The 13,018-nt window shown below is 44.7% G+C and overlaps 1 pseudogene; it reads right to left on the reverse strand.

Moving 5' to 3' along the window:
• Positions 1 to 7,175: 7,175 nt before the first annotated feature.
• On the reverse strand, positions 7,176 to 8,116 carry LOC137544588 (olfactory receptor 52R1-like; annotated as a pseudogene).
• Between the last annotated feature and the right edge of the window lie 4,902 nt (positions 8,117 to 13,018).

Here is a 13,018-nt window from a genome sequence, read left to right on the forward strand (position 1 = left end):
TCCCAACATACCCAAGACCACATGGGCATACAATTAAGTAAACTACATAACTCGAGTCACAAGAGTACCGTCCCCTAACAACAAATCTTGTACCTTTAGAAGGGTGAGTAAAAGTACCGCCCTTAGTAATATGACTGCATAGATGACAATTAAGGGAGGGATAGGTACCTTTCCTAGCATTATCAGGAGGCCTGTCCCTTGATACCCGGTGGTGAAAAACCTTATCCCTAACAGTAGGGGTAGGGTAGCGGAACTCAGGAATACGCGGAAAAGCCCCTTGTAAAAGGTGCCAATGTTTACGAATGGCCTTGCCTATAGCTTCACTACAAGTATTAAAGGTAGACACAAATGGCATACAATGTTGTTTTGGTTGTCTCTTACCCCGTCTACGTTTGTTGGATAGGATGTCAGAAGGATATCCTCTTGCTCTGAATTTAGATTTAAGGGCCTCTTGTTGTTCCTCTCGTTTGATAGGATCGGAGACAATTCTCGAAACACGGGTCATCTGGCCAGAGGGAATAGCATTCTTAATACCAATCGGATGAAAACTATTAAAATGTAAAAGTGAATTTCTATCAGTGGGTTTCACATATAGTGTTGACTCTACCTTACCCAATGAACAGGTTATCCGGGTATCAAGGAACACAGCCTCCTCCTTACTGCTATGCTCAGTAAATCTGATAGCTGGACATTTGGAATGAAGAGAACCAATAAACTCCATTAGGGTCGAATGTGGCCCCTCCCACAAACAAAAAATATTGTCTATATAACGCCACCAGCACTTGGCATGCTGGCGGAAAAGTGGGTGAGTATAAACAAAACTTTCTTCATATAAACCCATAAATAAACCAGCATAGGAAGGGGCCAAATTCGACCCCATGGCAGTCCCCCGTTGTTGTATATAGAAAGAACCCTGAAAGGAAAAATAGTTAAATCTCAAAATAACATTCAATAATTCAATAATGAAATGGCGTTGTGCACTGGGTAAATCTGACTGTTGCATCAGGTACCACTCTACCGCCTCTACACTTCCATCATGTGGGATGGAGGTGTAGAGGCTCTCTACATCAAGGGTAACAAGCAATGCTCCCCCACCAAGCTCACCAATGGAGTGAAGCCTGTCGAGGAACATGCTGGTGTCCCTGATATATGAATCCACAGAAACCACAATAGGTTGCAGGATGCGATCGACATATTGTGCTAACGGCACAAACACAGAACCCACGCCGGCCACAATGGGTCGCCCCGGTGGCCGGTGTGGATTCTTATGTATCTTAGGAAGAGTATAAAATGAGGGAGTCTTTGGCCTGTCCTGTTGGAGAAAAGCATATAAAGCATCATCAATAAGACCATTAGTTTTAGCTTTTTCTAATATACATTTAATACAAGACTGTATCTGACACAATGGATCCTCATCAACTCGCATATAAATATCCTGCTGGGATAACTGTGAAAGTATCTCGTAATACTCAGTGTCCAATACAACGACTGCCCCGCCTTTATCAGCGAGGCGGATAGTTATTTCAGTGCGCTGATCCAATTGAAGCAACGCCTGATGCTCAACTTTAGTTAGATTGAAATTAACCGTTCTAGAGTCATACTGTGATTTAATGAGATTAACTTCTTCCTTAACCCTGTCAATAAAGGTGTCAATGACAGGATGACTCGGGGGTAAGAAACTACTCTTATTTCGTAAGCCAGTCCCTGAAAGAGAAAGTGTGTTAAAGGGGAACTGAAGAGAGAGGTATATGGAGGCTGTCATGTTTATTTCCTTTTAAGTAATACCAGTTGCCTGGCAGCCCTGCTGATCCTCTGCCTCTAATACTATTAGCCATAGCCCCTGAACAAGCATTCAGCAGATCAGGTGTTTCAGTGGCTCAGACTTTAAAGTCAGATCTGACAAGACTAGCTGCATGCTTGTTTCTGGTTTTATTCAAATACTACTGCAGAGAAATAGACCAGCAGGGCTGCCAGGCAACTGGTATTGCTTAAAAGGAAATAAACACGACAGCCTCCATATACCTCTCTCTTCAGTTCCCCTTTAATATCTTCAGTAGTCCCTGAGTTTGCACCTACAAAGGGATTAGAATTGAAAAAATGTTTAAGCTTGATGTTCATAAAAAAACGAAACAGTTCCTGATCGATCAGAAAAAAATCAGGTGAATTGGTTGGGCTGAAGGATAGTCCATAGTTAAGGACCCGTTCTTCCACAGCCGTCAAATGATGACTTGAGATGTTAACGACTAACGTCGGACTTTCAGGTCTCTCCTCTGCCGTAAAGTCATTTGCCCTCTTTCTCCTTTCCTACGTTGGTACCTTCTACCGCCCCTGCGTCTCCGCCCTCCCGGGCCATCGGGGACGCATCCCGGGATGACAGTAAAAAATCACTGGAGGAGGAATTGACCTCAGAGATGACTGGACGAGAACCCTTGGGTCTGGGTTTTAAAGGTTTACCAGGTCGTCTGTTCCTGACTGGAACCACCGGTCTCTGCCAGGCATAAACATATCCTGTGGCATAATCAGCCAGATCTCTGTGATATTTGGATCTCTTAAGATCTTCACCGGTCTTCCTGTAGGTCTCCATCCTCTTATTCAGGTCACCAACGTAAGCCTGAAATTCATCAGGGGGTAGGATATTTTTCAATTGCTCACCAATGATATTAATCTTGTCGTCAATAGAGGGTAATTCTTTCTGTATCCGAGCTACTGTACACGTCATGGCATCAAATGATGCTTTATTCCATATGCGCTCCCACGTGGAACAAAAGTCCGCATCATTAGGAAACAACATTGGGTAGATCGTAGAGCGTACAGCTCGAGGAATCTTCTTATTGCGACAATACTCAACCAGAGTTTTGGCATGTAGATCCAGGTCCACTCGCCGTTTGCGTAAAGCTTCCAATTCACGATTAACTGACTTTATATCAGGTTCTTGTAAGAAAGTTGCTCCACCATCAGAGTTGGCAAAGATACTGCTGGCTTGTTCAACAGTATAAGAGAAAGTCGCAGAGACAGTCTCATTAAAAGTATTCCATGGTGCAATCACTTCCACGGTACTTTTAGATGCAAAATTCACAAAAATGCAGAAGCACCCATGCAAGACTGCCCCGCCTTTATCAGCGGGGCGGATAGTTATTTCAGTGCGTTGCCCCAATTGAATCGAGATTATGATTTGAGTTTTTGTATTTAATTTTGTACTAGCTTTTGATGCTTCTGTAGTGTTGGCCTTGATCCTGTTGGCCTAGACAGAAGTCTTTGTAAACTGTTGGCGATGCTGTCAGGGGTTGTTATTTTTTCCTGATGTTTTTATTTTTATTTTTGTTTTTGATGATCCATGGTGAGGCCGTCTTCCCCCCCCCCTTTCCCTTTCCCCCTCCCCTTCCCCCCCTCCCCCTTTCTGGTTTTGGGGCTCTCCACAGTGTGTGCCGGCTGTTTCCTTTTTGACGTGGCCTTCTCATGTCTTTTCATTTATGATCAGACTTATGCTTTTTTGAGAGGCTTAAGTAAAAAATTTTTAGCCGGCCACACTGAGGAGAGACCTATGGTATGGTATTGTTAAATTTACGCATCCGGTGACGCATGCATAAATTTTTACGCGTACGGCACGCGTTGACGTCATTTTTGCGTACCGGAAGTTTTTATGCGTATTTTTATGCGTATTTTTGTCCGCATGCGTATTCCGTTCACGCGATCTGCGTTCCTATTGGTCTACCATGGATCACATGATTTAGAGCAGTTCCCCATCAGGTCCTCACCCCCTGTCAGGCATTTCCATTGGTTGTTAAGATTTCAAACTCATTGGTTGATTGTGTAACTGACCACTATTTAAAGGAGGTGTGTTTTATGATTAGTGATAGCAGTATGGCTTGACAAAGGACGTCAAGTTCGAAACAGCGGGCTGTCACCATTGCTACATTTTTTGATTACTGACTGAATGTCATTTTAATGACGTTTGAATAAAGAGCTTTTTTACTACATTCGGTGGTGCCAGCTTTGTGGAATTTTTGTTACTGGGTCACCAGGTACTGTGACCATGAGCTAAGGCACACAGAGGTCTTCTTGCATGGGTGCTTCTGCATTTTTGTGAATTGCAAAAAAATAAATAAAATAAATAGTTTTTGGGTGGAATCTGCTGTTATGTGCAGATGTGCGCTATTATGTGCAATACGCATCTCCGATTGGCAGCTGCGGTATACTTCCTCATTTTCTGATTGGCCTAATACTTCAGAGTATTGTGATTGGCCTGAAGATTCTGTGGAATTCTGATTTATTTGGTCCAATACTGATTCTCTGATTGGCTCAATACTTCCGAGTCTGGTGATTTCTGGGTTTTGGTAATGCACCATTCCACAGAATTCCGATTTCTTTCCACAGAAAGCTGATTACTGATTGGAAATCAGGATTCTGCAGAATTTGGAAGCTCATCCCTGATGTATAGGCTGTGGGACAGTATTTTCCTGTGAACACCTGGCTGATCCTACCCACCTCCACTAGAGGGAGGTAAAAGAGGGAGGTGGTGGGTGGGGTCAAGTGATGTGCAGAGGGATAGCATGGGTGTGGTAAGGTGATGACTGTGCAGAGGGATAGAGTGGGTGTGGTCAGGTGATGACTCTGTGCAGAGGGATGGAGTGGGTGTGGTCAGGTGATGACTCTGTGCAGAGGGATGGAGTGGGTGTGGTCAGGTGATGACTCTGTGCAGAGGGATAGAGTGGGTGTGGTCAGGTGATGACTCTGTGCAGAAGGAAGGAGTAGGTGGGGTCAGGTGAGGACTCTGTGCAGAGGAATAGAGTGGGTGTGGTCAGGTGATGACTCTGTGCAGAGGGATAGAGTGGGTGTGGTAAGGTGATGACTGTGCCGAGGGATAGAGTGGGTGTGGTCAGGTGACGACTCTGTGCAGAGGGATGGAGTGGGTGTGGTCAGGTGATGACTGTGCAGAGGGATGGAGTGGGTGTGGTCAGGTGATGACTCTGTGCAGAGGGATGGAGTAGGTGTGGTCAGGTGATGACTGTGCAGAGGGATACAGTGGGTGTGGTCAGGTGACGACTCTTTGCAGAGGGATAGAGTGGGTGTGGTCAGGTGATGACTCTGTGCAGAGGGATAAAGTGGGTGTGGTCAGGTGATTACTCTGTGCAGAAGGAAGGAGTGGGTGGGGTCAGATGATGACTCTGTGCACTAGAGGGAGGTAAAAGAGGGAGGTGGTGGGAAGGGTCAAGTGATGTGCAGAGGGATAGCATGGGTGTGGTAAGGTGATGACTGTGCAGAGGGATAGAGTGGGTGTGGTCAGGTGACGACTCTATGCAGAGGGATGGAGTGGGTGTGGTCAGGTGATGACTGTGCAGAGGGATAGAGTGGGTGTGGTCAGGTGACGACTCTGTGCAGAGGGATGTAGTGGGTGTTGTCAGGTGATGACTCTGTGCAGAGGGATGGAGTGGGTGTGGTCAGGTGATGACTCTGTGCAGAAGGAAGGAGTAGGTGGGGTCAGGTGATGACTCTGTGCAGAAAGAAGGAGTAGGTGTAGTCAGGTGATGACTCTGTGCAGAGGGATAGAGTGGGTGTGGTCAGGTGATGACTCTGTGCAGAAGGAAGGAGTAGGTGGGGTCAGGTGATGTCTCTGTGCAGAGGAATAGAGTGGGTGTGGTCAGGTGATGACTCTGTGCAGAGGGATAGAGTGGGTGTGGTAAGGTGATGACTGTGCAGAGGGATAGAGTGGGTGTGGTCAGGTGATGACTCTGTGCAGAGGGATAGAGTGGGTGTGGTCAGGTGATGACTCTGTGCAGAAGGAAGGAGTGGGTGGGGTCAGATAATGACTCTGTACAGAGGGATACAGTGGGTGTGGTCAGGTGATGACTCTGTGCAGAAGGAAGGAGTGGGTGGGGTCAGATAATGACTCTGTGCAGAGGGATAGAGTGGGTGTGGTCAGGTGATGACTCTGTGCAGAAGGAAGGAGTAGATGGGGTCAGGTGAAGACTCTGTATAGAGGGATAGAGTGGGTGTGGTCAGGTGATGACTCTGTGCAGAGGGATAGAGTGGGTGTGGTCAGGTGATGACTCTGTGCAGAAGGAAGGAGTAGGTGGGGTAAGGTGATGACTGTGCAGAGGGATAGAGTGGGTGTGGTCAGGTGATGACTCTGTGCAGAAGGAAGGTGTGGGTGTGGTCAGGTGATGACTCTGTACAGAGGGATACAGTGGGTGTGGTCAGGTGATGATTCCATATGGCTGGATAATGTACTGGTTAAAGACACCCCCTTTGGCAGCAGCTGTTCAGTAAAGAGTCCCTAGGAAAGACTCCACGGTGGCATACTGAGTACCCCCTTTTGGCTGCAGTTCTTAAGACCTTTGTGTTCAACAGGAGAAATGTTCTATACAAACATTAGCATTATTTTATTACTGACAGCTCTCTGCTTTGTGCACTGATCTTTTAGTTTTGTAACTGACTTCTCCAAAGGGGTTTTCTCTGGAGCAGCCGCCTCAGATATAAAAATTGCACAAGAAATAACATCCCTCCCTCCAGGGTTTCTGGGAGCGGAGTCCACGCCGTCCTCCGGTGGAAGTAGCTGCGCGCTCTATGAAAAGCACTTACACCACCACAAGTTAATTGTAGCCTCAGTAGGAGGTGGAGCCTCAGCACTGGCGCCAAGGCCAGGGTATTTGAAAACTCACCAATTAGCGCTCAGTGTGGTCTTGTCTTCGCAGCTGTGGCGTGTAGCCATGCTGTTTATCTAGTGTCAGTCAGCCCTGTTTATCAGTCTGCAATATATATTTTCTGTCTGACTTATCTACTGATAGGGGTGCCCTCACCAATCACCGGTGCTGGGATCAAAAGGACCTTCACAACAAGGAGGAAAAAGCTATGAGCTAGTTTGGAACTAGCAGGGCTGGATTTACCATAAGGTACTGTAGGCACATGCCTACGGGCGCCTGGTGAGGAGGCTCACTCCCCTCCCCAAGTTCTTCCCTTCCTCCTTCCCTATGCAGAGCCCTGATGAGAGGTAACTCACGCAGCTCTCGGCATTCCACTGACCAGATCTCCCTTCAGCTGGGGGGCATCAATAGCTACTTAACTCTGAGGTTCTTGTAGCTACCTAACACTACTTTTCATGTTTTTTATGTTGTTGTTGTTTGTTTGTTTTTTTGGTGCCAACATGTCATTTGAGTTATTTTATTGTTAAGTATAAGTCATTTATTCCTTTGCAGTAATTTCCAGATTCTGTCTCGGATCTGGCCAGTCCTCACCCCATAAACCACTGGATTCATTATCGGTGGTAACTGGAGATAGAGAAGTGAAAAAATAGCATGAACAGAACGTGGTATATATTTGCCAAACCTGTAGGCCAGGAGGGAGAAGACACAAGGAATATAGAAGAGAGAGATGACACACACATGAGAAGAACATGTGCTGAAGGTCTTAGATCGGGCCTCCGTGGACGGCAGTTTGAGCACAGCACGGATGATGAATGAATAAGACAGAGCTATAGAAGATATATCAAACAGAGCTGCCAGGGTCACCTGGATCGTGCCATAGATGCTGTTCACAGTAGTGTCCCCACAGGAGACCTTTGCTATAGACATGTGGTCACAATATGAGTTAGCAATCACTTCATGCCCACAAAAAGGTAATCGGACTACTAAGTAAAAACAAGGACTGACTAAGATGACTCCTCGCAAAACCAGTGCTAATCCAATGTGGGTGATCACTGGTCTGGTAAGAATGGTGGAGTATCTTAGTGGTTGGCATATAGCTATATAGCGATCAAATGCCATTGCTAACAAAATTCCAGACTCCATGTAACTCAGGAAATGGACAAAGAACATCTGAATGAGACATTGACCAAAAGACACCCTACGGAAGCCGAACCAGAAGTTGGCCAGCATCTGTGGAACTATAGTGAGTGAAAACATGAAGTCAGTGATGGCCAATATAGACAAAAATATGTACATTGGAGCATGAAGTCGGCTATCAGACACCATAATAAAAAGAATAAGTGGGTTTCCAATCACAGAACCACAAAACATAATAAAAAAGGTGCTGAGATGATGGAGTGGAACCTCTGGAGGCCCGGGATTCCGAGGAGGGTAAATTTCACCAATCTCAAGTCTGTGACATTTGCAGATACCATGGTTTTTTGTTTTTTTTCTTTTTAATAATATGCATCAATTTCCTGACTTTAGGGATCTGTTCAAGTAGATCTTTTTTTAACAATTAGTGTTAGCGCCTTTCCTATTCCTAATTGTGGAAGGAGAGTTGGAAGTTGTAGAATCTTCTTGATGCAATCAGTGGTGACATCTTCATCACCTACAAGAAAACAAACAAGCATAAGCATCACTTCTTTTCACCCAGTGTAGAGTATATTGGTGTGTCTATGCAGAAGCGTACATCATACATGGTGTGTAGATTTACTAGTGCGTCTTTTTATGGAAACTGTGATGGATGTGAAGAGAGAATGTTCACAGGAGACCACCTGCTCTACATACTGCACATATATTACTGCGAGACCACCAGTGTGGGATACAGTCAGCTGGTATACATGTTCTAGTGAACCGGTATTTCACAGTCTCTTCTTTAAAGGTGAAATTCTAGGTGTAGACTACAGTGTAACCCTCACTTATAAGAAATTCCAACTACACAACACTTTCCTAGCAGAAAATGGCTTCTGAGAACAGGAAAGAGATAAAAAGGGTAAACAGTTCATAGATTTTAGCTGTGGCATACTTCAACGAATTTGTCATTGAGCAAAAACAATAAAACAGTTAAAACGTAACCACTTAAGGACCAGGCCTTTCTGCAGTGATCGGTGCTGCGTGGGCTCTCCAGCCCGCAGCACCGATCAGGATTCAGCCTTGGCGATCAGACTTCCCCCCTTTTTTCCCCACTAGGGGGATGTCCTGCTGGGGGGGTCTGATCACCGCCGGCTGTTTTTGATCTGCGGGGGGGGCTCTTCAAAGCCCCCCTCCGCAGCGTTTTTGGCACTCCCTCCTTCCCCTTACCTCCCTCTCCCTCCAGCAGCTGCGCAGGACGGATTTCCGTCCTGCGCATTGAAGGATAGGCTTCAGCCTATCATATGCCGGCGATCCCCGGCCAATCAGAGGCCGGGGATCACCGATCTACGTCACGGCGCTGCTGTGCAGCAGCGCCGTGTGATGTAAACAGCGGGGATTTCTTCCCCGCCTGTTTACAGTTCACTGGCGAGCCGCGATCGGCGGCTCTCCGGATGTTCACGGAGACAGCCTCCGTGAACTGGCATGGAAAGGCCGCTCGATCGAGCGGCCGTTTCCATGCTATACCACTAACGACCCGCCGACGCCTATGGGCGTTAGGCGGTCGTTAGATTTAAAGGACTTCTGTTGCGAAAATCTTAAAATTTATAATATATCTAAACATATACAATTAAGAAGTACGTTTCTTCAAGAGTAAAATGAGCCATAAATTACTTTTCTCCTATGTTGCTGTCACTTACAGTAGGTAGTAGAAATCTGACAGAACTGACAGGTTTTGGACTCCTCATGGGGGGTTCACAGGGATTTCTTTATTTTCAAAATGCACTTAGTGAATGGCAGTTGCTCCGTCCAACTGCCAAAAAAGTGTGCAGTGATCAGAGAGGCTGGCCAGCATCTTTGTATAAATCTTTTTCAGGGAATGTCTTTCTAAAGAATAAAGGCCATGCTGAGAATTCCCCATGGAGAGATGGACTAGCCCAAAACGTGTCGGTAATGTCAGATTTCTACTACCTACTGTAAGTGACAGCAACATAGGAGAAAAGTCATTTATGGCTCATTTTACTCTGGAAGAAACATGCTCCTTACTTGTAAGTTTTTTTTAAATTTAAGATTTTAGTGACAGTTCCTATTTAAATATAAAATAAAACAGTGGAATATCTTAAAAAGTCATTTTTAGGAGAAGGAAGAGAAATACAATTGTTTATTTAATTAGTTTATTTTCAACTCGGGTGTCCTTTACGTACAGTCCATAAAAAATGGTCCCTTTTCACCCTGTTATTGGAGGGGGGAAAAAACAGCGGCCCTCTTCTGTTGCTGACACTGTGTTTCAAAATCATCTTCCTAACAGACAAAGAGGTAATAAAATAGGATGAGAGCAGATATGGGAGATATTGTATTGCCAAAATGTTTCTTTCAAAGGCATTCTGCATGTCACAATGTGTTATTCTGCATGTCACTTGGAAATCTCCAAGGCTTGGTAGAATAATCCAAACAAATAACTCCAAACAAACCAAAAATTCAAACAAATCTAAAAGTTATTACAAAATGATTCTCAATGGCATTTTTGCTCGAAAGGTAAATTGAACATTATTTTCGCAAAAATGAATGTGAAAAGAATATCTGCATTTTTACTCATCACTAATCAATAATTCTATCTCACTCTAATCCCTCTTCCGAAAGTGGCCGGACACTGTTCTTACCTATTGTTCCCTGAAAACTGATAATATTCTCCACCATGGTCTATCAAGCATTTCATTGAATTGTCTACGAAGTTGCTGAAGAGTTGTCAGTTTAAAGAAAAGTTTCATTCAAACTTTCTGCACAGTCTCTTAATTCCATAATCTACGACTGGGACCAGACTTGTGTCCACAGACAATGACAGACTTGTTGCCCATAGACAACAAATCCTGAAAATACTGCATTCTGTATTTTAGACTTTTGTGTGCAAATCTATATATATAAAATCGGATGTGTGTGTGTGTGTGTGTGTGTATGTGCCGCGATCACTCGAAGCCTTGACCGATTTGAACGACACTTAGTACACAGATCCCTTACTACCTGGGATGATATGTTCTGGGGGTCTCGCGGCCCCCCTGCACACCTGGGAGGAGCTACAAACAGCCAATCAAATTCACCCATTCATGTCAATGGGAAAAATGTAAAAGGCTGCCATTCTCACAGTAATCAAGAGTTTCCACACTTGGCACAGTTGGTCACTTGGTGACCGAGGTTACGAACCCAGGAAAAGTGGGCGGAGCATAAAACAGCCAATCAAATTTCAGCTATTAATTTTCAATGGGAAAATGTAAACTGCAGCCATTCTAAAGGGGCCCATACACTCAGCCGATTTTCTGGCCGACCGATCGATTGCAAATCGGTTGGCCAATCGACCGATCGATGGCCGATTTCGATCGATTTCGATGGATTTCCTTTGAACTGGCAGGGTGGAAAATTTAGGTCGATCTGATGAGATTGCTTATCAGTTTGCATTGGCCTTAATGGAAATCTGATGGCAAAAAAATTCCATCAGATCGAATTTCAATAGATTTCAAACTGAAATCTATTGGAATTCTATCCTGGTAAAAATGTTCTAAAAACATATCAGATAGATCATCAGATGCATTTCTTATCTATCTGCTGCCAATCTGACGAGTGTTTTTAAACTTGGCACACTAGGTCACTGGGTGAATGAATTTAAGATTCAGAAAGTGGGTGGAGGCTACAACAGCCAATCAAAATTCACCTATTGATTTTCAAGGGGAATATTTAAACTGCTGCCATTCTTACACTGTTAATGACAGAGGCTTCAAACTTGCTACAGTCGGTCATTGGGTAACTGAGGTCCAAATTCACTAAAGGGTGGGGCCACATACAGCCAATCAGATTTCCTTGGTGAATAAACTGCTTCCATCCATGCATTTTTTTTAAGCCAGGAACCTGAAAGCTCACAAACTTGGCCATTGAGTGACTGTGTGTCCAGGTTACATAAAGTGGGTGGAGCCAAAAACAAATTTCACTGGGAAAATATAAACTGCAGCCCTTCTTACACTGTTATTGGCAGGGTTCTCAAACGTTGCACAATTGGTCACTGGGTGACTGGAATTAATATTCAGGAAAATGGGTGGAGCCTACAACAGCCAATCAAGGGGAATATTTAAATTGCTGCCATTCGTACACTGTTAATAGCAGATGCCTCAAACCTGGTACAGTTGGTCACTGGGTGACTGGGGTTCAAATTTAGAAAGTGGACGGAGACACAAACAGCCAATCAGATTTGCTTAATTTCAATGGGAATATACAAATTGTTGATACCAAGGGCCCAAAAGCTCATAAACTTGCTAATTGAGTGACTGTATGTCTAGGTTAGAAAAGTGGGCGGAGCCAAAAACTACATTTTTTTACATGGGAAAATATAAACTGCAGCCATTCTTACACTATTAATGGCTGGGTTCCCAAACTTGACACAGTTGGTCACTGGGTGACTGAGATTAATATTCAGAAATGTGGGTGGAGCCTACAACAGCCAATCAAAATTCACATATTGATTTTCAAGGGGAATATTTACATTGCTGCCATTCTTACACTTTTAATAGCAGAGGCCTCAAATCTGGTACAGTAAGTCATTGGGAAACTGGGGTTTAAATTCTGAAAAGGGGGCAGGGCAAAAACAGCCAATCAGATTTGTTTAATTTCAAAATGCAACTTATTGATGCCAAAGACCCCACAGCTCATAAACTTGGTCATTGAGTGACTGTAAGTCAAGGTTAGAAATAGTGGGCGGAGCCAAAAACAACTTATTTTTTACATGAGAAAATATAAACTGCAACCATTCTTACACTGTTTAAACAAGGACTCTAACTTCTTGTGCTGATATGATGGGTTTTAAATGCCACAATTCTATTAATCTTAATTTTTCTATCTTTTCATTCATGTTTGTGCCATATGCTGTGTAAGATGGAATTCACTGTCACTATTCATTTTATTTGCTTTCAGGTGCTGGCTTTAAATGCCACAATTCTCTTATGGCCCATACTCACGAGGGACTTTTGTCGCCTCAACACGCAGCGCGCGCGTGTTGCGGCGACAGGTCGCCCGTGAGTATGGGCCATCGCACACGCGCGCACCCCGAACTGTCGCCCGCCGCTCTTGTCGCCATGCGATTGAAAGTTTCAATCGCATGGCAACAGTCGCCGCCGCACCTCCCCCGCAACTGTCGCTAGTCCGCGTGAGTACGCGGACTAGCGACAGCAACCTCCATAGAGGTAAATGGAGCTTCCGGCGGGGGAGGAGGAACGTCGGCGACA

Source organism: Hyperolius riggenbachi, chromosome 2, assembly GCF_040937935.1.
Source record: "Hyperolius riggenbachi isolate aHypRig1 chromosome 2, aHypRig1.pri, whole genome shotgun sequence".
NCBI classification, from domain to species: Eukaryota; Metazoa; Chordata; class Amphibia; order Anura; family Hyperoliidae; genus Hyperolius; species Hyperolius riggenbachi.